The sequence below is a fragment of the Manis pentadactyla genome, chromosome 17 (assembly GCF_030020395.1).
Source record: "Manis pentadactyla isolate mManPen7 chromosome 17, mManPen7.hap1, whole genome shotgun sequence".
Taxonomy (NCBI): domain Eukaryota; kingdom Metazoa; phylum Chordata; class Mammalia; order Pholidota; family Manidae; genus Manis; species Manis pentadactyla.
The window spans coordinates 46,433,457-46,458,013 of NC_080035.1; positions in this window are offsets into that span (position 1 = coordinate 46,433,457).

Below are 24,557 nucleotides of genomic sequence, written 5' to 3' on the forward strand. Positions count from 1 at the left end.
GAAAAGTCACGTGTTCCTTAGACATTAATACTCATAAATGTTATAACTGACATTCAGCTTTTCCACTTCTGATGTGACATTTTGAAGCCATTGTTACCATAAATTTGTAAGTTTTTCCTGCATTATTTTATTTGACATTCTTTAAGTTGAAAACTAAGAGGTAAATGTTAAGAAATTCTATTGGTTATATCAAATTAAATATAACATGTTTATTTAAAATAGATTACTTTGTAGATATTTATCCATTTCTCTCAGGTTCACTTCTTTACAGGTTTCAGTGAGTGTCAGGAGGATAAAAAAAAAGTGTAAGATACTGTAAGATAAATTATGTCTAGATCAGGGATTTTGAGTCCATATATTTTCCAACAGTTTCTTATCAACATATATGTATATTCTTACACAGTAACAAACCACTTGATACATGAAGAAAACTTCAATACCGAGTTTCTTAGACATAATTTCTCAAAATCATAATTTAAAATGTTAAGGTGTGTTTTGTTATGAATAGTATGAATATTGGTTAGGAGACCAAATTATGCAACCTTTTAGTTTCTTTTTCCCCATCTACAATAGTTATAACAGATAAAGATAGTCATAATAGAACTATGTTTGTATTATAAATTATATTTTAATATGTATTAATGTTTTATTTAATTTTGCATTTTAAATTATATACAATATAAAGATGGTTATAATACATTCTGAAATTGATTTAGCTAGAAAATTTATTTAAAAATCTTTTTGTAGCATATTTTCTGATGAAAGTAAGCTCTCATTTGTAATCTATATTTGTAACTCATTTCTTAGTCCACTCAGGCTGCTATAATAGAATACCATAGATTGGGTGGCTTATAAACAACATAAATCAGTTCTAAGGACTAGGAAATCCAAGAACAAGTTGCAGGCAGATTGCTGTCTGGTGGAAACACATTTTTCGGTTCATAGTTGGCCATCTTCTCTCTGTGTTCTCACATGAGAAAAAGGAAGAGGGAGATGTTTGGGATCTTGCCCACAAGGGCACTAATTTCATTAATGAGGGTTCCACCCTCATGACCTAATCACCTCCCAAAGTTCCCAAATACCATCACATTGTGGATTAGGATTTTAACATATGAATTTGGGGGAATAGAAAATGCAGTGTATAGCAACTCTTTTATATAATTATTATTATAACTGATATTCATATTTATAATTAAAATAAAGTCCAGCATAAATATTAATGATGAAATGCTAGAAGAAGTCTTATTACTGTAAGATACATTGTAAATATTACCACTCTTATCACTCTTATAATCTAAGATTAATTTAGACAGTCCAGGTAATGGAATTAGACAAGCCAAAGAATCTGGTGATGAAAATGTGAAAATATTATATGCAAATTAATACTTTTTTGGTTAATGAAGTATTTTTGCACACAGATATAACAAAGCTGGTTTTTAAACTTAATCATTTTTCTTTTTCTTTGTTTCTGCAAAGGCTCTCTGCCTGGTTTTCTATCACTTTTAAATGAAATTTTCCTGAAAAATCACATATGTATTAGTAACAAACCTACAATGTTACTTGCTCTGAATCTTTATTGCAGTAGATAATGCTGTAGACCCTTTCCTGATCTTGTCAGGACATCCAATCAGGGTAGGTCTCCCTGAGCACTAGGTGAGACCTCAACCCAGGAGACGGTTTTTGACTCCCATCTAGAAAGAATTCACCAGTAGGCTGAGTAGGGAAAAGCAAAGGGTAGCTTATTAAAGCAAAAGTATACGCTCGAGGAAGGAGTAAGGACATGCTTGAGAGGTGAGCAGCTCTGTTTGGGGTGTCTCTTCTTGCATTCTTATAAAAGGTTTAGCTTACTGTTGGGCTGGGGTTCAATGGAATATTCATCAAGATAGGTGGTGTTTTCTTTGAATGGGGAAGATCAGGGACTATGCCCTCTTTTTGTCCTGATACAGTCAGCTTTAGAGCTGTCACGGGGCCAACGGTGTGATGATTAATATGCTAATGCTAAAGACGCCACATATTTTAGGGTGACATCATGGAAGCTAGCTATACAATAAAGCACCAGTACAGACTTGATATTTACATAAGTGATCTACTCATTGTCTTAGAATTCTGTAGGTAAGCGTAACAGAGTGACACCTCCAGTTTAACAGTAAGACAACAAAACTTCAGGCAGTTCTTTTGCTTCAGCGTTGTCTGCTAGCCTACTTACCTCTCTCCTGACTTCCAAGCAATTTAGCTAGATGGTAAGATTTGTAAAAATGTGAAGCACACTCATGTCAGTACATTATTTTGTTTTGGAAAATAGGGTTATTTTTCATAGAAAATGTAACTTATATTAAGATGTGTTGATTATTGTTATTTTAAATGAATTAATAAATTATTTTATTTTTCCTGGACTTTATTTCTAATACAATAAACATAAGTAGGCATAAGCTATAGAAAAAAAATTCTTTGATATCTTCAAATAGTTTTAAGAGTGTGAAGTTCAGAAAGTTGGAGAAATATGGTGTAGACCAGGGTTGGCAAATTCTTTTTTCTGTAGAGGGAAAGAGAATATATATTTTAGGCTTTTCAGACCATAAAACCTCTGTTGTAATTACTCAGTTCTGCACCTCTTAGGCAAAAGCAGCCATAGACAATACAAAATTGAATGCATATGGCAGAGTTCAATAAAACCTTCTCTTTTTTTTGATCACTGACTCTGCTGTGTTATACCAAAAGAGAGAGGAACACGAAAGCAAATTTAAAATAGATGAACAATTAAAGTTCAATAATACCTTCTTTACAAAAACAGGTGATAGGATGGAATTGGTCCATAGGCTGTAGTTTGCCAATCCTTGCTCTAGATTAAAGGACTTCAGAGTGGATGTAGGGGTAAATAAAGACATTCTGAAAACACAGTTGCTTATTATGCTCCACAGAGCAATGAGAAAGATTAACTGGTAAAGCTGGATTGAAGAAATCTTTGACACATGATAGAAGACAGAATTAAGTAATATTTATTTAGTCAGTTATTCAACAGATATTTGTGAAGAATTTCCCCAATTACTCAGTCCTGTCCTAAGCAGTGGGTATAGAAGTATCAATTATAAAGTGGAAGTCATGTAATTACTCTGCCATTTGTTGGGCCATGCACAAAAGTAGCAACAGCAGGAATTGAAAAGGAATATTTCTCAAAAGAACTTTCTGGAATCATTATGATGAAAATTACAACAATTTATCAAAAGATATAAAAATATACCAGTAAACAGAGACTCCCATTTTTGCCATAATGTTTTAGAATTGTCCTATTTTCTATGATAAACATATATTATTGATTTAATAATAAAAAATATGGACAATCTAGCAGCCAGTATCACATCTACTAATAAAGCAGGAAACACATTCTTATAAATGAAAAGATGACTCCTTTCATCATTATTTATGAAAATATTTTTGTAAATTCTGTTCATATAATGCAGAAAATAAGAATAATAACGTCTAACAATTAAAAAGGGGAAGGCGTCAATTTTTTTCAGCAGCATAACAATATGCAACAAGATTTATTTTTGAAAATATTTTGAATGTTTCACTCAATAATTTTACTTCCAGAAAATAATCATCTAGAATATAACCAATTAAAAAATGTATTGCTCTGTTATTTTCTGTTCTTTATAATAGTAATGAATTGCACTGAAACAAAACTTCAATAGTAGTTGAATGTATAAATTATGGTCTCTACTCATTATTATCTCATTTTTTCTCAAACACATTATTTCTTTAAAAACATAGCAGTCAAGTTTTTGCCCCAGAATTCTCTTGTCAAGGTCCTCAATGAAACCCCCTCCCCCATTGTTAAGTCCTGTCATCTATTCCAATCTCATTTTACTATGACTTTCTAGCACCACCTGATCTGCCACAATGGCTCTCTTGCTCCTTGACACAGTTTCTTCATCACCTCTTTTGGTTTAACTCTGACCCTTGTTCTTCTTTTTCAGTCTCCTCTGCTGGCTTCTCCTTTGTTCTGCAATTTCTCTAAGTTAGAAAACCACACAGCTTGATCCTTGGTCCTCTTCTCTTACTTGTATTTTCTCCTTTAGTGATCTCCTCTGCCTTCATGACATTAAATATTGTCTATATGCATTGACGGCCAAATTCTCCCTCTAGATTACCGCCTCTCTCCTAGACTCCTCACCCATATTTAAACTGCCTTTTTGGTGTAGTTACCTGAATAGTAAATAGACATCTCAGATTAAGTTACACCAAACTGAGCTCCAGATCTTCCTCCCAGCACTGGGAAGGACGGCCAGTGGGGATACTGTGGTAGCCTGAGCCCAGAGAGATGGAGCAGATCATGTTTGGCCTGGTAATCTGTGTATACAATGTGTTCATTTTATTAGAATTGCATCAACAACCTTTTAATTAAAAAAAGAATAAGTAAAACACATGGAAAAAATCAGAAAATAATATTTCAGACCCTGGGACTCACTGACAGTAAAGAGATATTAATGCTTTCTGTATATCTCCTTCAGATTTCTTCAAAAACTAAAGATAGTCTATAGATACAACTGTAGATACAACTGATGCCTGTCTTTTATATTTCATCCTTTCTTCTCATTTTCTATCTCCACTCCTTCTCTTTTTATTGCACTAGTGTTGGTAGAAATAATTTCCATGCATTAAAGCAAAACAAAACACAGTTAATCAGAACACTGATCATATTTGCATTACAAAAAAATCATTTTAGCTATGATGTGCAAATGGGTTAAGGAAGAGGCAAACTGCATGTGGGTATCTTATTTATGAAGCTACTGTGATGGCTTAGCTGTGAGATAATTTGTTGTGGATATGAGAAGAGGTGAATTTGAGAAATATTTAGGAAATAAAAATAACCTAATTTGGTGATTGATTAAATATTGGAGATTAGAAAGGTAGAAGTGTTTGAAATGACACTAGAATTTTCCTTTTGCAAACAGCATCATGTGAAACTATAGAGCATGGGCATAAGATCTGGGTATAGCAGAGGAGGTTGTTTATACTGAATATCTTCCCAAAGAGCTTGCTGTGTCTTTGGAAGGCATCTCAGAGATTTCACTTGCAGTAGCCATTTGATTTTGTATACCATCTACCTTTCTCTTTCCTACCTGGTTATAGTCATCTTTTGGAAGAAGTAGCCTTAAGATGAAAGAGTAAAACTTGCTCATGAGGATCATAAGCTCTTATCACTGGGTCTAAGGGAAGCAAATAATCTTTTCCATAGAATTATTTTCATATGTTTTGCCCCCAAAAGTAAATAGAAACTTAAAAAATTGTTAGAGGAAAAAGAGGGTACAATTTTCTAATTACAAAAATGATGCATTTGTACATAGAATACAATTTCAAATTTCCTCATCCCTGTGAGTGTGTGTATGTGTAAATAAAATATACTCCGATAATATAAATGATAATCTCTTGGAGAGAGGATTTTGGTTGATTAGTTACTGTTCCAGTGAGAAATTAGTAAAATTTAAGATGGAGTTGTTGGGAAGCTCCAAGTGGTGAGCTCTCTTACACCGCCACTCCTTGCACACTGCATAGCCAGTGGGAAGAAGGAAAGTAATTCTTGTCTTGACAAGGGAGGACATTGCTTGCAGTCAGTGAGAAACCTCCAACCTCAAATTCTGTTCTCCAATAAACTTCTGTTTAAAACAACCCTCCCCAATTTCCTCCTAACACCTAATAAAAGCTGACCTTCCCTTTGTCTCTTCAGACTTGCCTGTAGTTTGACATAGTTTGCTTGTCCCAATTTTCAATTCCTTTGCTGCTCCTGAATAAACTCATTTTGTTAAACGACTGATTATTTTACTTTTTTAAGTTTGATACCAGATACATTCTTAATATTTCTGTGATCTTGGGCTATTTCACAAGTTTCCAAGCTCTAGACTAGTCACCTATAAAATAAAGACAGTAATAATATTTGTATCATAGTTGTGAGGGATTATTTAGATCCTGAAAGTAAAGCACATGTCTATGGTGACTTATAAATGATAATTACTGCTATCTCTGCTACTTATTACTGTTATCACTATTAATATCATTATTATTCAAATTTTTAATATGACTTCAGCTTCTTATTTTAAAACTTAGGCTAGAATCTGTAGCATTATAACCAAGGGTTAGGTAAAATCACAAGATAAATATGTGCCTCGACTTGAGATATGAGAGGAAGTTGATTTTAAGCAATTTAGTAGGCAAAACATTTGAAAAATCATTTAAGTATTAAACATCACAGGTATATTTGATGTATGTTGCAAAATATCAGGAGAGATTTTATGGCAAACATAAATTTTCAGATATCTCCCATCTGCCATAGACAGTTTGACTCTAGCCATAAAAATCCTCATCTTTTTTATATGTGTGTAAAGACAGTGTTTTTGTGGCTGAGTTATCTTTTTAGAGTTAAGTTCTGATTATGTTCTTCCCTTACTTTGGTAATATTTTCAATGACTTATAACTTCCTATAGAACAAAACCCAAATTCTTTAGTGTGGATCTTGATTTTCTTCAGCTCAATGAGCTTTTAGTCACATATCTCTCATTATACACAACTCAACATACTTTTTGCTTCCATTATAAAAGCCACTATGCCTTGATTAACATGATTGCCTCCTAAAATATCATGTCCTCCTTATCTTTGCTTATCAAAATCTTACTTGCTCTTCCAGACACAGATCAAATATTACTTCCTTTGCCAAATAGCCCCCAATCTTCTCACCATGGGAGTAAATATAACTGTATACCAAGGGACCTTTCTATTGTTCTATTATTGTATGTATTGTATGCATCTTTTTAACCTCGACGAATATTGGGTGTATTGTTTCTTTAACCTCATTCTAAGCACTTAAAGATACCCCTGCCCCTCAGTGTAAATGTATGCATATTGTTTTGCATATTAAGTCCAACAGAGTTTGAAATTCTTTTCATAAGTGATTTACCCACTTATCCTATCAAAGCAAATTCTTCCATTTTTATAATGAAGAAGTTGGAGATTATTTCTAATGCTCCTTCCAAATTTAGTGTAACAACATGGAAACAGTGAGCTGTCCTATTTCCAAATAAGATTGCCTCTGAGAACTAAATCACCACACAATAGGTGTAATTAGCCATCTGTTGGGACTAACTCAAATGTCTCTAAACGTATTACTGAAAAGTTTTGGAATTCCTAAATCCCCCAACAAAGTAGCTTGTAATCATCTCAGGATGCAGGTCTGGAATGGGGCAGTAATTTAAGTAGAAACCTAATCAACTATACGAAATCTGTTCCGAGAGAATGCATACTTGTAGCAACCAGGTGCTTAGGAAACGTAAATGGGAAGAGTCAAATCCTGACAGGGTCGTTAGCACTTTTAAGAACGAGCCTAGAAATTAAACCTATTTGATCCTAAGGATGCTATTATCAATATAGAAAAATCCTTATTTTTCTTTTTTTAAAAAAATTCCATGCTCACCATGCACTTGGATTTTCATACAGATTTTCATAAGATGCAATGTGATGGTAATTCTACAAACATTTAAGTGAAGGAGCATGTATATTGCAGAAGCTTAATATTCTATTAGAATTAAAGTAAACCTCTGCTTAAAAATTCAGGAAAATATTTGGAATCTCTCTCTTTCATGACCTCACCACACATAAGGATTGACATTTACCATATGGCAGAATACTCTTGAATGGTGTAACTCAGAGGGGAACATACAGGCAAATACCTTTAAAACCAAAATCAGTCAAAGGGAGAAATAAAGTTTATTTATTACAAGCAGTCATCAATTTCTGCTCCCCAGTGTCTCTCTGGACCAGGCTTCAGAAGAAGAGGCCCCCACCCAACCTCTCCAGTCCAGATAAGCCCTCCCTCGCCCTTGTAATTACCTATTCATATGGAGATGGACTATTTTCTCTCCCCCAGCTGGAAACACCTATTGTATGGAGATGCACTAAAGCCACGTGAGAGATTCTGGAAATACAGCAATTTTACCCACAAATGCTATATATTTACTTTAAAAAATTATCTTTGGTTTCTTTTTTTTATCCACATAGTTACTTTCAGCCAGACATTCCAATAGTTCCCTTCAATCAAAATGCTGAAAATACACCTAAAATTCTGAGAGTGTCCTTAGAGGTGGAAATTCTAATTGACTGCACTCTACAATTTTTGAGTATTAAGAAAAAAAAGAAGAGATAATTTTCTAGAAGACAGACATCAAAATCTCCATTCCTACAACTCATCTTGGGACTTCTGAGGGCTATATAAACAAGTTCAATGCAACCTCAAAGTCTACTCATTTTGGATAAGCTTGAGATCATGCATATTTCTTCGTTAAACAAGAGTAATATGACACCCAAATTGCCAGGAGCCTGATTGATCTACGTAGCTCCTGCTTGGGAAAATATTCTGAAATCTGTAACATCATTCACATTCTAATTAAATTTATGGCTATGTTTCTTGTGTCAAATAAAGAGCATTCTGTCTCATATGTGTTTCTTACAAAGGACAGCACCAGAGAGATATGAAATCAATATCCTGGACTTCATATCAATATTGTTTGAAAACTAGTGTTTAGGATATCATAGGGATTCAATAAATATTTCCTGAGGGAAGGGATAAATATGGGATTGTTTTACTCTGATATGGGCATAGCAACTCCATGAGATATTAAAATTCCCCCTTTTAGAACATTATTTCACAATATATGAGGAAACTAAATTTTAGGAAATTCAATTCTCCAGGAATTCACAGTTGCTGGAAAAAATGTAAAATTAAGCCATATCCCAGGTAGGTGTCTTCTGACATAACTTTTGAGCATGTATTAATGACATACAGTCATGAAAGTATCTAATTTAGTCTTATCTCATGTCATTACCATTGTATCTTGCATATACTGTATATAATTTATAAAGCTATAAAATATTTATAGTTCATGAAAATTTTTCAGACATTAGGCATATTCCTGACAATAACCACAGTTCAGAAATATAATCATCGCTTCATGGATAATAATTTTGAGATTCCAAAAACTTCAGATATTTTACTAAGACTTAGATTGGGTTCTCAGAGTTATAAACTCATATCTCCATATATCTGCTGCCTCCCATCTGTGATACCTGAAAGATATAGTGGTAGCATTTAATAATCTTTCTCAAAAGACCAGTGATTAAAAATCTCAACATATATCTTTTTATGGGAGTGTGGATTTGGATACTAAATGGAAGATTCAAAGGATTAGCCATTTTATAAAAGCATGAAAAATCTCTCAGGTTTACCATTTGTGACCTTACTTAACTTTCTTTATATGCTGCCTAGCTTTTTCCAAGTTCTAACTATGTTCTGAATTATTGCGTATCCTATTTCTTCCTCTGAATTTTAAATTCTGTTGCCTTTGCATTTTGGGTGTCATAAAGTCAAAACTGAATTCTAATTGCTTTTATTTTGAGTCTTGGCACACTCAGATATAAATGCAATAATGCAAGCCTGAAGAGCTTCTGTATTTATTAATGCCAAAACACATTAAAAGAGATACTAAGGAATTTTGATTCATGAACACTTATTAAGTACCAACTAAAACCAATGATGTGTTGTAAATATTTTGAGCAAACATAACTAGTCTTTTCAACTGAAAGATAACAGAAGATGCTACCCCAAGATATGTCACTTTGGCATAAGGATACTTTTTGCTGAAAGCAATTGAGAAGAAACCAGTACAAGAAAATCTTTCTGACTTCCTCCTATTTGTATAATTGCTAAACACAAATATTCAAGGGTGTTACTCCTCCCCACTCTACCAGAAAGAACACGTTAACCCTTGGACACAACTTTAGATTCTTATCAATGGAGAATACACAAACTTAAATATGCATAGTATACCTTAATCTCATTTGCCCTACTTTTCCTGGGAATCACACTGTAACTGACCTGCCCACATCCTTCTTTTGTTATTAGCTGAAGATGGTAACTAAGCCAGAGATTTAAGGCAGAGTTCCCAGCTACCTCTGAGAGTTACTATTTTTCCCTGGGTATTTCCCATGTATGTATAAGGTATATGTATTAATAAACATTTGTTTGTTTGTTTTCTTATTAATCTTCCTTTTATTACAGGGATCTCTACAAAGAACTAAGAGGGAGTACAAAAATTATTTATAATCTTCAGTAGTATATGTTTCACATGGTGATTTAATGGAGGTGTGTATCTCTTGCAGTTTCAGCATAATAGTGAGAGAATAGGCTGACAACTGCTACATTTGCAGAGAACATACCAACTGTTTATAGTTGTCATGCATTAATCACCAATAGATATGGTTATATGAAAAGGAGTTTAATAGGCATACAAATGGGCAATAAGTATATTAAAAGTTGTTCAGCACTACTAATCATCAAGGAAATGCAAATCAGAACCACAATGAAATCAACTTACACCCATTAAAATGACTAAAATGAGCAAACAAAACTAGTCCTTTCAGTTGAAAGATAACAGAAGGAAGAGGAGAAATTGAAACCCTTGTGCACTGTTGGTGGGAATGAAAATGGTGCAGCTACTGGGAAAAACAGTATGAGGTTTCCTCAAAAAATTAAAAGCAGAATTACTCTATGTTCCACCAATCCCACATAGCTTTCAGGTTATTTATGGGAGACTTCAGCTGAGAACTAAATCCCTGCACTCATATGTTTCTTTCCCCACTTTGTCCAGTGACATTAGGAAGAACCATATAATCTCATTACATTTGTTAGTTTGCCAAAATGTTTGCAAGTATCATCCAGTTTCTTGCTTCTGAAAATAGAGCATTTAAGTCAGGGTACTTTGTTTCTTTGGTGGCCACCCCATTTTGTATGAAGATGCAGTCATTGGCACTCTTTCTGCGTAACAACTTCCTTGCAATTGTCATTTTCAAAGACTCTTGAAAGACATGAAGTCTTAAATGCAGTTTGACAAGGTCAGTGCGGGAGATCTTTCTCTCCCTGGGAGATTTCTTTGCAAAGCTCTTTTATCTGAACCAGTTCCCTTTTCCATGCATTGTGTAGTGTAGTGTTTCTTTGCCAAGGGAGTATAGCAGATTCATCATACACATTTTATTTTTCTGGAGTTATGTATACATTGTCCTATAGGGATATATGTCGGATGCTCTGTTCAGCAGGAGAGTTGTGATATGCAGTAGAGCAGGAGTTCAACCAACTGTAAGAAAGAAGTTAGAGACAGGCTTAACATGAACCAAAGCCAAAGAGTTTCCTATATTTACTGAAAATTATTATGACTTTGCTTCATCAATAGAAAAGAGCAATGCTAGATCAGTAATAGATCTACTTCAAGAGTTGCTCCTATAAAAAGGCCACATTATGGGATAATGGTGAATATCTTTAAAAATATTATAAGACACATTGCATTGTCATCATTGATAAGTAATACAGTATTAACAATTCTTCATTCTTTCAAGTACATTGCCAGAATATTCCATGTGAGTTGCAAATACTAGTTTAGGTTGTCAAACCAAAGCGTTATAAAAATTCATATGTATGAACTAATGTTCTATTTTTATCTGCATTCAAAAACTAAATAAAATGATACACTCAGGATAGTGGAACAATAATATTTGTGTACAGAAGAAATCAAAGTAATGATCCAAATTGTAGAATGTTTTGAGGGTGCTGGAAGTTTTCTCAAGTACTATACATGGAAGTGCATATTCCCACAAGATTTCTGGAAAGCCAACTGGCATTTTATTTTTAAAAAATTTGACAAAATAGCCATTCTTTATCTCCAGATCATTCAAAATCTCTAAATTTAATATAAGGATATAATTAGGATTATATTCAAATTTTAATGGATGAGGATGATGTTCTTCCCATAATTATGCATAATAACAGAGAACTAGAACTAATGTAAATGCCAAAAAGTAAATAAGTTTTTATATATAAATGATATAATGATTATATAAATGACTATATATATATATAACATTTCAAGTAATATTTAATGACATGCAGAAGCATGATAATTATAGGGAAAAGGCTATTTTACACAGACAATTTGAAAATTAGTATTTCTAATACTTGCATACAATATACTTGTAAATGAGCATTACTATATATTTCTGTAAAGGAGGATCATGAATAATTTCAATTTTCTTTACATTTCCCGTATTTTCCAAATTTTTATAATGGCATGAATTACTGTTAGATATAGTAAAGAAGTAGTAATTTCTAGAACACGTGCTCACATGATCATAAGCTAGCTGTACAATTTATAAGAATGACTCCAAAGTTAAAATAACTGGGAAATATCAAAGTCCATCATCTACAGGATTAATATCTAGGAAGCATGAACTCTAACCAGTATTCTTTAGTGTTGGTCCTTTTAAAGTAAAAACAAGATTTTTGGGGGTTATTTCCTTTTTACAGTTCTTTATTTCTCATCAACCAATAATGTCAAATCTTGAGCAGATTATATCATTGAATGTTTAATTCCCCATATGATCATGCATTGTTCTTTAAGTAAGGCAAGGAGTCAGATTCAGGACACAAACACTGAGTTTGAACAGATCTTGGACCTCCTGCAACATCCCAAAACAAACTTGGTTTGTTTTTGTTTCATTTGGAAGGAGAATGTGTAGTTTAGGTAACACAGATGGGAAGAGGGGCTCAATATTCCACCAGAATAATTATGATTTAGTTATGTTTTTATAAGACAGAGTAAGGGGACTATTAAAATCAATTTGAGGTAGGATCATTAAACCTAAAATTGGAAATCAAAGTGTGCTAGAAGCTGACACATTTTGAGATATTAGAAATATGATTACATGGGAAACCAGTTTTATTAGTTTGGATTCATTCCTGGAATGACATTTTTCAATGTCTTGCATAGTAATATATAATCTTTCTAATTTAATCACTTTAGGATGGTAACTAAGAAATAAAAAGTATGTAATAACACACACACACTCCTTAGGTATTACTGCATCACTCTGGACAACCTTGTTCTGGATAATACTGTGTTATTCTAAATAACATCTGTATAAATTTAAGTTGTTATTATCAGAAAAAAATACTGACTATAGTTGCTAGTAACCATGATTTCTTATATTTAATAGTATAAAATTGACATCTGTGCTCTTGTTTTTAATTAGGTAGAAGTAGATAGTACAGGATGAAAATGTATCAACATAGTTTTGATTATAATTAAAATATTATAGACAAGTGCTTTATTTTTCTTTTTTTAAAAGGGTGAATATGCCTGCATGCATGTGTGTGTGTGCGTGTGTGTGTGTGTGTGAGAAACGCAGCTGAGGGATGGGATACATTATAGTCAGTAACTTTGTTACAGATGCCGCTATAAACTGAGTCCACCCCTCCTTCTAAATTCATAGGTGGAAACATAATGCCCAGCGTGAGCTGGGGCATTTGAAAGGTGATTAGGCCTTAAGGGTGGAGCTTTCATGAGACGGATTAGTGCCCTATGAAGGGGTGGAAGATACCAGAGAGAGTTCTCCCCTTCCACCTTGAGGCTGCAGCAAGAACAGGCAGTCTACGAACGAGGAAGTGGGCCTTCACCAGGCACTGAATCTGCCAAGATCTTAATCCTGGACTTGTCAGTTTCACAACTGTGAGAAATAAATTTCTGTTGTTTATAAGCCTGCCAGTCTGTGGTATTTGGCATGGCAACCCAAACAGACTCAAATCCTTCTCAAAGGTGGAGATAACATAGGAAGTTGTGCCAAAATTTCCAGCTGGAAAATGTAAAAAACACGTTAAGATAATTTTGACGCACCATATATAAATATATTCCCTTGTCCCTGGAGAATGGTGTTTTAAATAGGAAATCTGAACACCTAAGAAAAAAGAAAACAGTTTTGTTAGACCACCATTTAAAGTATAGATGTATTTTAAATACACAGATATAAAGTAATAAAATTATACTTCAAAATTAATACACTTATTATATTTAATAAAATTAAAAGTAGGTGTTTCATTTTTTCATCTTTCACTCCTATATATGTATATATGTATATGTATGCATATAAATGCATACATATATAATATATACATTCTCACATACACACAGACAGAAATGAGACAGAGCAGAGTCAGAAGGTAGAAATTGAGAGGCAGAACAAAATTATTTCCCTGTGTTGATGGATTTTCCTGAAGAAGAAAAGACCCTCTCATTTATTCTTCCATATTCTTTCATACTTATTCCCTCATTAAGTAACTGTGATCTTATTATTTATTTATTTATTTTTGTAGATAATAATTTTTTATGGAAGGTTAGTTGACACACAGTATTACATTACATTAGTTTCAGGTGTACAACATAGTGATTCAACATTTATATACATGACAATTCTAGGTAGCAGCTATCACCATACCAAGCTGTTACAATATCTTGACTATATTCCTTATGCTATACATTACATCCCGGTTACTTATTTATTTACCACTGGAAGTATGTATTTTTTTTTTTTTGTGAGGGCATCTCTCATATTTATTGATCAAATGGTTGTTAACAACAATAAAATTATGTATAGGGGAGTCAATGCTCAATGCACAATCATTAATCCACCCCAAGCCTAATTTTCATCAGTCTCCAATTTTCTGAGGCATAACAAACAAGTTCTTACATGGAGAACAAATTCTTACATAGTGAATAAGTTACATAGTAAACAGTACAAGGGCAGTCATCACAGAAGCTTTCGGTTTTGCTCATGCATTATGAACTATAAACAGTCAGTTCAAATATGAATACTCATTTGATTTTTATACTTCATTTATATGTGGATACCACATTTCTCTCTTTATTACTATTCTTTTTAATAAAATGCTGAAGTGGTAGATAGATACAAGATAAAGGTAGAAAACATAGTTTAGTGTTGTAAGGGAGCAAATGTAGATGATCAGGTGTGTGCCTGTAGACTATGTGTTAATCCAAGCTAGACAAGGGCAATAAAACATCCACGTATGCAGAAGATTTCTCTCAGAACAGGGGGGTGAGGTTCTAAGCCTCACCTCTGTTGATCCCCAATTACTCACATGATGACCCACCTGCGACTGTGCCTGTCTTAGGTTGTTCCTCCCTTGAGGAATCTTACCTGTCTCTGGCTAACCAGTCATCTTCCGGGGCCATACAGGGAAATGTAAAGTTGGTAAGTGAGAGAGAAGCCTTATTGTTTGAAAAGGTTAGCTTTTTACTTCTTTGCATATGCCCTGTAGCTTCTATGCCCAACATTTGTCTTGAGGTATCTTTACCACTTGGAAGAATTATGATACTCAGTAAATTTGATATGAGGCACGAATTCTATTTAAGGGTTGTAATTAGGAAGGAAGAAGAAAAGCTATAGAAGTAGCAGGCGGAAGAAAACATGGGAAGATTGATTATTTCTTTGACATATCTTCTTGTAGAGTAACTTCAGCATGTATAGCTTTTAAACTACTAATTAAATTGCGCACACACATTAACATAATAGGAGTATAGTTACATAACCAAAGCATATCTGTAATTACCAGCCATCTCCAGTGAAATCAAGAAAACCAGTTAGGCACCTTAGGCATTTGTGAAAACTTATCTATGATATGGTGGATATTGTCCAACTGAACTTGAACAGTCTGAGAGAAATCAGACAAATTAAAACAACCCATTCCTGGGGAATGTTCACATCCCTTATGTTCTTTTAACAGTAAATAGTCTGTAGTTGTAAGATTTTGGAGCGCTGCAATTTGCACTTCTCCTAATTCTTGTTTGAGTTACAACAGTATAGATCCAGTCAAATTTGTTGTTTTACTGTATGCACAGGCCAGCTTAGATATCTACCTCATTACCATGGCAAGTCCAGGAACTGATGGGATGAGTGCATCTACAGCTGTAGCAGTGCGTGGATCTTTGTTGGGGATTTTTGATGATCATCTTCTGGCATGAGTCTTCCAGAGAGTGCTGATGTTGGAAGTTCCTTTTCATATCGTATCTTAGTTCATTTTCGGGGTACCCCAATTAGGCTTTGATCCTCTGTATAAACACAAACAGACCCTTTGCCTACACTTTTATACGCCCTTTATACCCTTGTGTAGAACTCATTGGAGGTTACCACACAGGAAGTGCCCATTTTTTTTTTTTTTTTGCTATCACTAATCTACACTTACATGACGAATATTATATTTACTAGGCTCTCCCCTATAACAGGTCTCCCCTATAAACCCCTTTACAGTCACTGTCCATCACCATAGCAAAATGTAGTAAAATCACTACTTGCCTTCTCTGTGTTTTACAGCCCTCCCTTTTCTCCTATCCCCGCATGCATGCTAATCTTAATACCCCCCTACTTCTCCCCCCCTTATCCCTCCCTACCCACCCATCCTCCCCAGTCCCTTTCCCTTTGGTACCTGTTAGTCCATTCTTGAGTTCTATGATTCTGCTGCTGTTTTGTTCCTTCAGTTTTTCCTTTGTTCTTATATTCCACAGATAAGTGAAATCATTTGGTATTTCTCTTTCTCCGCTTGGCTTGTTTCACTGAGCATAATACCCTCCAGCTCCATCCATGTTGCTGCAAATGGTTGGATTTGCACTTTTCTTATGGCTAAGTAGTATTCCATTGTGTATATGTACCACTTCTTCTTTATCCATTTATCTATCAATGGACATTTAGGTTGCTTCCAATTCTTGGCTATTGTAAATAGTGCTGCGATAAACATAGGTGTGCATTGATCTTTCTCATACTTGGGTGCTGCATTCTTAGGGTAAATTCCTATGAGTGCAATTCTTGGGTCAAATGGTAAGTCTGTTTTGAGCATTTTGATGTACCTCCATACTGCTTTCCAAAATGGTTGAAGTAACTTACATTCCCACCAGCAGTGTAGGAGGGTTCCCCTTTCTCCACAGCCTCGCCAACATTTGTTGTTGTTTGTCTTTTGGATGGCAGCCATCCTTACTGGTGTGAGGTGATACCTCATTGTAGTTTTAATTTGCATTTCTCTGATAATTAGCAATGTGAGCATCTTTTCATGTGTCTGTTGGCCATCTGTATTTCTTTTTTGGAGAACTGTCTGTTCAGTTCCTCTGCCCATTTTTTAATTGGGTTATTTGTTTTTTGTTTGTTGAGGTGTGTGAGCTCTTTATATATTCTGGACGTCAAGCCTTTATCGGATGTGTCATTTTCAAATATATTCTCCCATACTGTAGGGTTCCTTTTTGTTCTATTGATGGTGTCTTTTGCTGTACAGAAGCTTTTCAGCATAATATAGTCCCACTTGTTCATTTTTGCTGTTGTTTTCCTTGCCCGGGGAGATATGTTCAAGAAGAGGTCACTCATGTTTATGTCTAAGAGGTTTTTGCCTATGTTTTCTTCCAAGAGTCTAATGGTTTCGTGGCTTACATTCAGATCTTTGATCCATTTTGAGTTTACTTTTGTATATGGGGTTAGACAATGATCCAGTTTCATTCCCCTACATGTAGCTGTCCAGTTTTGCCAGCACCACCTGTTGAAGAGACTGTCATTTGGCCATTGTATGTCCATGGCTCCTTTATCAAATATTAATTGACCATATATATTTGGGTTAATGTCTGGATTCTCTAGTCTGTTCCATTGGTGTGTGGCTCTGCTCTTGTGCCAGTACCAAATTGTCTTGATTACTATGGCTTTATAGTGGAGATTGAAGTTGGGGAATGAGATGCCCCCTACTTTATCCTTCTTTCTCAGGATTGCTTTGGCTATTCGGGGTCTTTGGTGTTTCCATATGAATTTTTGAATTATTTGTTCCAGTTCATTGAAGAATGTTGCTGGTAGTTTCATAGGGATTGCATCAAATCTGTATATTGCTTTGGCAGGATGGCCATTTTGACGATATTAATTCTTCCTAGCCAAGAGCATGGGATGCTTTTCCATCTGTTAGTGTCCCCTTTAATTTATTTTAAGAGTGACTTGTAGTTTTCAGAGTATAAGTCTTTCACTTCTTTGGTTAGGTTTATTCCTAGGTATTTTATTTTTTTTGATGCAATTTTGAATGGAGTTGTTTTCCTGATTTCTCTTTCTGTTGGTTCATTGTTAGTGTACAGGAAAGCCACAGATTTCTGTGTGTTAATTTTGTATCCTACAACTTTGCTGTATTCCGATATCAGTTCTAGTAGTTTTGGGGTGGAGTCTTTAGGGTTTTTTATGTGCAGTATCATGTCATCTGCAAATAGTTACAGTTTAACTTCTTCTTTACCAATCTGGATTCCTTGTATTTTTTGTTTTCTCTGATTGCTGTGGCTAGGACCTCCAGTACTATGTTAAATAACAGTGGAGAGAGTGGGCATCCCTGTCTAGTTCCCGATCTCAGAGGAAATGCTTTCAGCTTCTCGTTGTTCAATATAATGTTGGCTGTGGATTTATCCTATATGGCCTTTATTATGTACTGGTACTTGCCCTCTATTCCCATTTTGCTGAGAGTTTTTATCATGAATGGATGTTGAACTTTGTCAAATGCTTTTTCAGCATCTATGGAGATGATCATGTGGTTTTTGTCTTTCTTTTTGTTGATGTGGTGGATGACGTTGATGGACTTTCGAGTGTTCTACCATCCTTGCATCCCTGGGAGGAATCCCACTTGGTCATGGTGTATGATCCTTTTGATGTATTTGTGAGTACAGTTTGCTAATATTATGTTGAGTATTTTTGCATCTACGTTCATCAGGGATATTGGTCTGTAGTTTTCATTTTTGGTGGGGTCTTTACCTGGTTTTGGTATTAGGGTTATGTTAGGTTCATAGAATGAGTTTGGGAGTATCCCCTCCTCCTCTATTTCTTGGAAAACTTTAAGGAGAATGGGTATTATGTCTTCCCTGTATGTCTGATAAAATTCCGAGGTAAATCCATCTGGCCCAGGGGTTTTGTCCTTTGGTAGTTTTTTGATTACTGCTTCAATTTCGTTGCTGGTAATTGGTCTGTTTAGATTTTCTGTTTCTTTTTGGGTCAGTCTTGGAAGGTTGTATTTTTCTAGGAAGTTGTCCATTTCTCCTAGGTTTCCCAGCTTGTTAGCATATAGGTTTTCATAGTAGTCTCTAATAATTCTTTGTATTTCTGTGGGGTCCGTCGTGATTTTTCCTTTCTCGTTTCTGATACTGTTGATTTGTGTTGACTCTCTTTTCTTTTTAATAAGTCTGGCTAGAGGCTTATCTATTTTGTTTATTTTCTTGATGAACCAGCTCTTGGTTTCATTGATTTTTGCTATTGTTTTATTCTTCTCAATTTTATTTATTTCTTCTCTGATCTTTATTATGTCCCTCCTTCTGCTGACCTTAGGCCTCATCTGTTCTTCTTTTTCCAATTTCGATAATTGTGACATTAGACCATTATTTTGGGATTGTTCTTCCTTTTTTAGATATGCTTGGATTGCTATATCCTTTCCTCTTAAGACTGCTTTTGCTGTGTCCCACAGAAGTTGGGGCTTAGTGTTGTTGTTGTCATTTGTTTCCATATATTGCTGGATCTACATTTTGATTTGGTCATTGATCCATTGATTATTTAGGAGCGTGTTGTTAAGCCTCCATGTGTTTGTGAGCCTCTTTGCTTTCTTTGTACAGTTTATTTCTTGTTGTATGCCTTTGTGGTCTGAAAAGTTGGTTGATAGGATTTCAATCTTTTGGAATTTTCTGAGGCTCTTTTTGTGGCCTAGTATGTCGTCTATTCTGGAGAATGTTCCATGTGCACTTGAGAAGAATGTATATCCTGTTGCTTTTGGATGTAGAGTTCTATAGATGTCTATTTGGTCCATCTGTTCTAGTGTGTTGTTCAGTGCCTCTGTGTCCTTACTTATTTTCTGTCCGGTGGATCTATCCTTTGGGGTGAGTGGTGTGTTGAAGTCTCCTAGAATGAATGCATTGCAGTCTATTTCCCCCTTAAGTTCTGTTAGTATTTGTTTCACATATGCTGGTGCTCCTGTGTTGGGTGCATATATATTTAGAATGCTTATATCCTCTTGTTGTACTGAGCCCTTTATCATTATGTTGTGTCTTTCTTTATCTCTTGTTACTTTCTTTGTTTTGAAGTCTATTTTGTCTGATATTAGTACTGCAACCCCTGCTTTCTTCTCTCTGTTGTTTGCTTGAAATATGTTTTTCCATCCCTTGACTTTTAGTCTGTACATGTCTTTGTGTTTGAGGTGAGTTTCTTGTAAGCAGCATATAGATGGGTCTTGCTTTTTTATCCATTCTATTACTCTGTGTCTTTTGATTGGTGCATTCAGTCCATTAACATTAGGGTGACTATTGAAAGATATGTACTTATTGCCATTGCAGGCTTTAAATTCGTGGTTACCAAAGGTTCAAGGTTAGCCTCTTTAGTATCTTACTGCCTAACTTAGCTCACTTATTGAGCTGTTATATACACTGTCTGGAGATTCTTTTCTTCTCTCCCTTCTTATTCCTCCTCCTTGATTCTTCTTATGTTGGGTGTTTTGTGCTGTGCTTTTTCTAGGAGTGCTCCCATCTAGAGCAGTCCCTGTAAGATGTTCTGTAGAGGTGGTTTGTGGAAAGAAAATTCCCTCAGCTTTTGTCTGTCTGGGAATTGTTTAATCCCACCGTCATATTTGAATGATTGTCGTGCTGGATACAGTATCCTTGGTTCAAGGCCCTTCTGTTTCATTGTATTAAATATATCATGCCATTCTCTTCTGGCCTGTGCGGTTTCTGTCGAGAAATCTGATGTTAACCTGATGGGTTTTCCTTTATAGGTGACCTTTTTCTCTCTAGCTGCCTTTAAAACTCTTTCCTTGTCCTTGATCTTTGCCATTTTAATTATTATGTGTCTTGGTGTTGTCCTCCTTGGATCCTTTCTGTTAGGGGTTCTGTGTATTTCCGTGGTCTGTTCGATTATTTCCTCCCCCAGTTTGGGGAAGTTTTCAGCAATTATTTCTTCTAAGATACCTTCCATCTCTTTTCCTCTCTCTTCTTCTTCTGGAACCCCTATAATACGGATATTGTTCCTTTTGGATTGGTCACAAAGTTCTCTTAATATTGTTTCATTCCTGGAGATCCTTTTATCTCTCTCTATGTCAGCTTCTATGCGTTCCTGTTCTCTGGTTTCAATTCCATCAATGGCCTCTTGCATTCTATCCATTCTGCTTATAAACCCTTCCAGAGTTTGTTTCATTTCTGTGATTTCCTTCCTGGCATCTGTGATCTCCCTCTGGACTTCATCCCCTTTCTCTTGCGTATTTCTCTGCATCTCTGTCAGCATGTTTATGATTCTTATTTTGAATTCTTTTTCAGGAAGACTGGTTAGGTCTGTCTCCTTCTCTGGTGTTGTCTCTGTGATCTTTGTCTGCCTGTAGCTTTGCCTTTTCATGGTGATAGGAATAGTTTGCAGAGCTGGGACGAGTGACGGCTGGAAGAGCTTTTCTTCTTGTTGGTTTGTGGCCCTCCTCTCCTGGGAGAACAGCGACCTCTAGTGGCTTGTGCTGCGCAGCTGCGCGCAGACAGGGTTTCTGCTTCCTGCCCGGCTACTATGGAGTTTATCTCCACTGTTGCTGTGGGCGTGGCCTGGCTCGGGCAGCTGCTCCAAAGTGGTGGAGTCGCGTTGGAGCAGGAGCTGCTGGGAGGCTGTTTATCTCCGTAAGGGGCCTCCCTGCTCCCTGCAGCCCAGGGGTTAGGGTGCCCAGAGATCCCCGGATTCCCTACCTCTTTATTAAGTGTCCCGCCCTGCCCCTTAAGACTTCCAAAAAGCACCTGCCAAAACAAAACAACGACCACCAAAAAAAAAAAAATTTTTTTTAATTAAAAAAAAAAAAAATGTGGCCACTCGTTTTTCTTTATTGTCCGGCGCCAGCCTCAGGCATCTGCTCACTGGTCTTGCTGCCCTGTTTCCCTGGTATTGGGGTCCCTATCCCTTTAAGACTTCCAAAAAGCGCTCGCCAAAACTAAACAGAAAAAAAAAAAATTGGTAGTGCACTTTTCTTATGTCCTCTGGTGCCCAGCCTCCAGTGCCCGCTCAGTGTTCTTGCTGCCCTGTTTTCCTAGTCTCCAGGACCCCACCCATGCACTGTGTCTGCGCTCTTTTGTGGATGGCTGGGGCTGGGTGTTCCGCAGTCCTGGGCTCCGTCTCCCTCCCGCTCTGCCTGCTCTTCTCCCGCCGGGAGCTGGGGGGAGGGGCGCTCGGTTCCCGCCGGGCCGGGGCTTGTATCTTACCCCCTTCGCGAGGCGCTGGGTTCTCGCAGGTGCGGATGTGGTCTGGATATTGTCCTGTGTCCTCTGGTCTTTATTCTAGGAAGGGTTGTCTTTGTTATATTTTCATAGATATATGTGGTTTTGGGAGGAGATTTCCGCTGCTCTACTCACGCCGTCATCTTCCGCCCCTCACCAACTGTGATCTTATTATTAATTTTGTGTTAAGTGATGCTTAGGCTTTGGGAATATAATGATGAATAAAATTTTATTTTTGTGATCAATACACTAGCTACAGTTCTAAAAACCAATGAGCAAATTAAAGTTTCAAGTATTGGCTGATGCTTTAATTATCCAAATAAAAAATCTCATAATTGAAGTTATTATTTATAGCTATTATATATTATTTACTTATATACATTTTATTTTTATATGTAAGTATATATAAATTATTATACATATTTACTTATAGGTTATATATAATTGAAGTTATTATTTATAACTATTACATATTAGTTACATATAATATTCTACATATATACATATATGCCTAAAAATGTATCTAAAGTTCAATATAACATCTATTTGTAAATTCTGGTTTTCATATTTTTCTTAAATTTACATAGGATTAGAATTTTCATATTTATTTGTGACTAAATGTAGGAATTAATGATCATTTTAGTCTGTTCACAGTAATTTTGGAGGTATAAAAAAGCTAACTTAAGACAAAATTTTAACTAGTAACCAACTGAATGGATGGCAAAATTACATGTCTATTAGTGCTACTAATAAATTTATTACTTCTCAGCTCCAAATCCAAACTTGTTTACTCTGCAAAAGTTGGGATGAGCCCTTTAAATATTTTCCCGATGCCATCTGGCTCAGCATCAAGCGTTTTCAGGAAAGGATGTTGGAGCACCGCTGCAGGGCCTTCTTTCCTGGTTGCAAGGTAATCTCAGCAGGCTCCCTCAGCAAATCCCCTTCTCCCATGTCCAGCCTCCAGCACTGGGTTCCGGCAGAGCGGTGCCTTGTGCAAACTCAACACCTGCAACATGTACGGCTTCCCCAGCGCTTGGTTCCTGCAGAGCAGGCAGTACTCTGGTTCCTCTTTCCTCTGTGCGCCTGTGTGCCAGGCCCTGAGGGCCCACGGCTACGCCAGCATCCAGGCTCTGCTGTACAGCGTGGTCTGCGTAACTCAGAGGCTTCCAGAGTGCACCCGCACGCCCCCTTGGGTGGTTTTGTAGTTAAGTGCCAGCAGTGAGACACATTCCTATAAATGGCTTTCTTTGGCACCAGGAAGGCAGATTTCCAGCAATTTCTGCCAAGGCAAATCTAAGTCTTGGCAGGGCGTGGAGGGGGGAAATCTTTTCTTTGAGGGCTCCAGCCGGGTCCTAAAGGTTGCGGCTGCATCGGATACCTAAATTCGCATATGCCTTAGAGTTTTCTTTGCTCTTCTCTACGTCTAACTAGCCAATACCTCTTTACTTCAATCCCTTGTTATAGTTAATCATTCTTTATATTAAACTTTCCCTGTTAAGTGTGTGGTTTCTCTCTCCTGATTGGACCCAGATGGATATACTATTGAATAATTAGGTTGACTACAATGACCGCATTAAAAATACTGATCTGGTTAATTTCTAGTTATTAAGTTTATTTCATAGCCCTTCCACTGGACAAGTCATGAAACAATGAGCATGATACAATATGTTCTGTGCCTCATAGTTTTATAAGATTATTGACAAACTTAAGTACTGAGGATGGTGGTCGGCCTGGTGAACCATCTCAAAACCATGATACATGTTTGTGTGAGTTCAAGCTCTTTCACTGAAAAACTTAGGAAGAGAAATATGTCTTCAGATATTTGAAAGTTTCATTATGTGTCTAAAGAATTAGATTTATGATATGATCAATTGAAAAATGGGGTATAATTAATAGGAAGACCTTGTTGTAATAATAAGGAAGGACTTACAATTGAAGGGACTGAAATGGAATTATAATTTCTTTGTCACTAGAAATGTTTAAATCAAGTCCAGGTGCCTGCTCTTCTTAGATATTAGTAAAAGATACTTTCTATCATAAAATAGATGCCATTTACAATCATTTTCAACTCTGAAAGCCATGAATCTATGTATCCCAGCACATAATGTATTTGATAATTATGTTATCTGAGTTTGTGAAGGAGTTTATTTCTCTCTCTCAAGGAGTTTGTGCATTATTTTGGTTAACATTTATATATTTCTTCTGATCATTTCAAGTTATGCAGGTCAGTGATTAAAAAGCAGTATGTTTATTCAAATGTAGCTTTGAATTAACTAAAGTTACTTCACTTGAAATATATAGGCTTTCAATAGCAACAACAATAAAACCAGGACAAAAAATTCCTATAGGATTTAAATAATAGGATTTTGTAGTATAAATATGAAGCTTCTCTCTCCG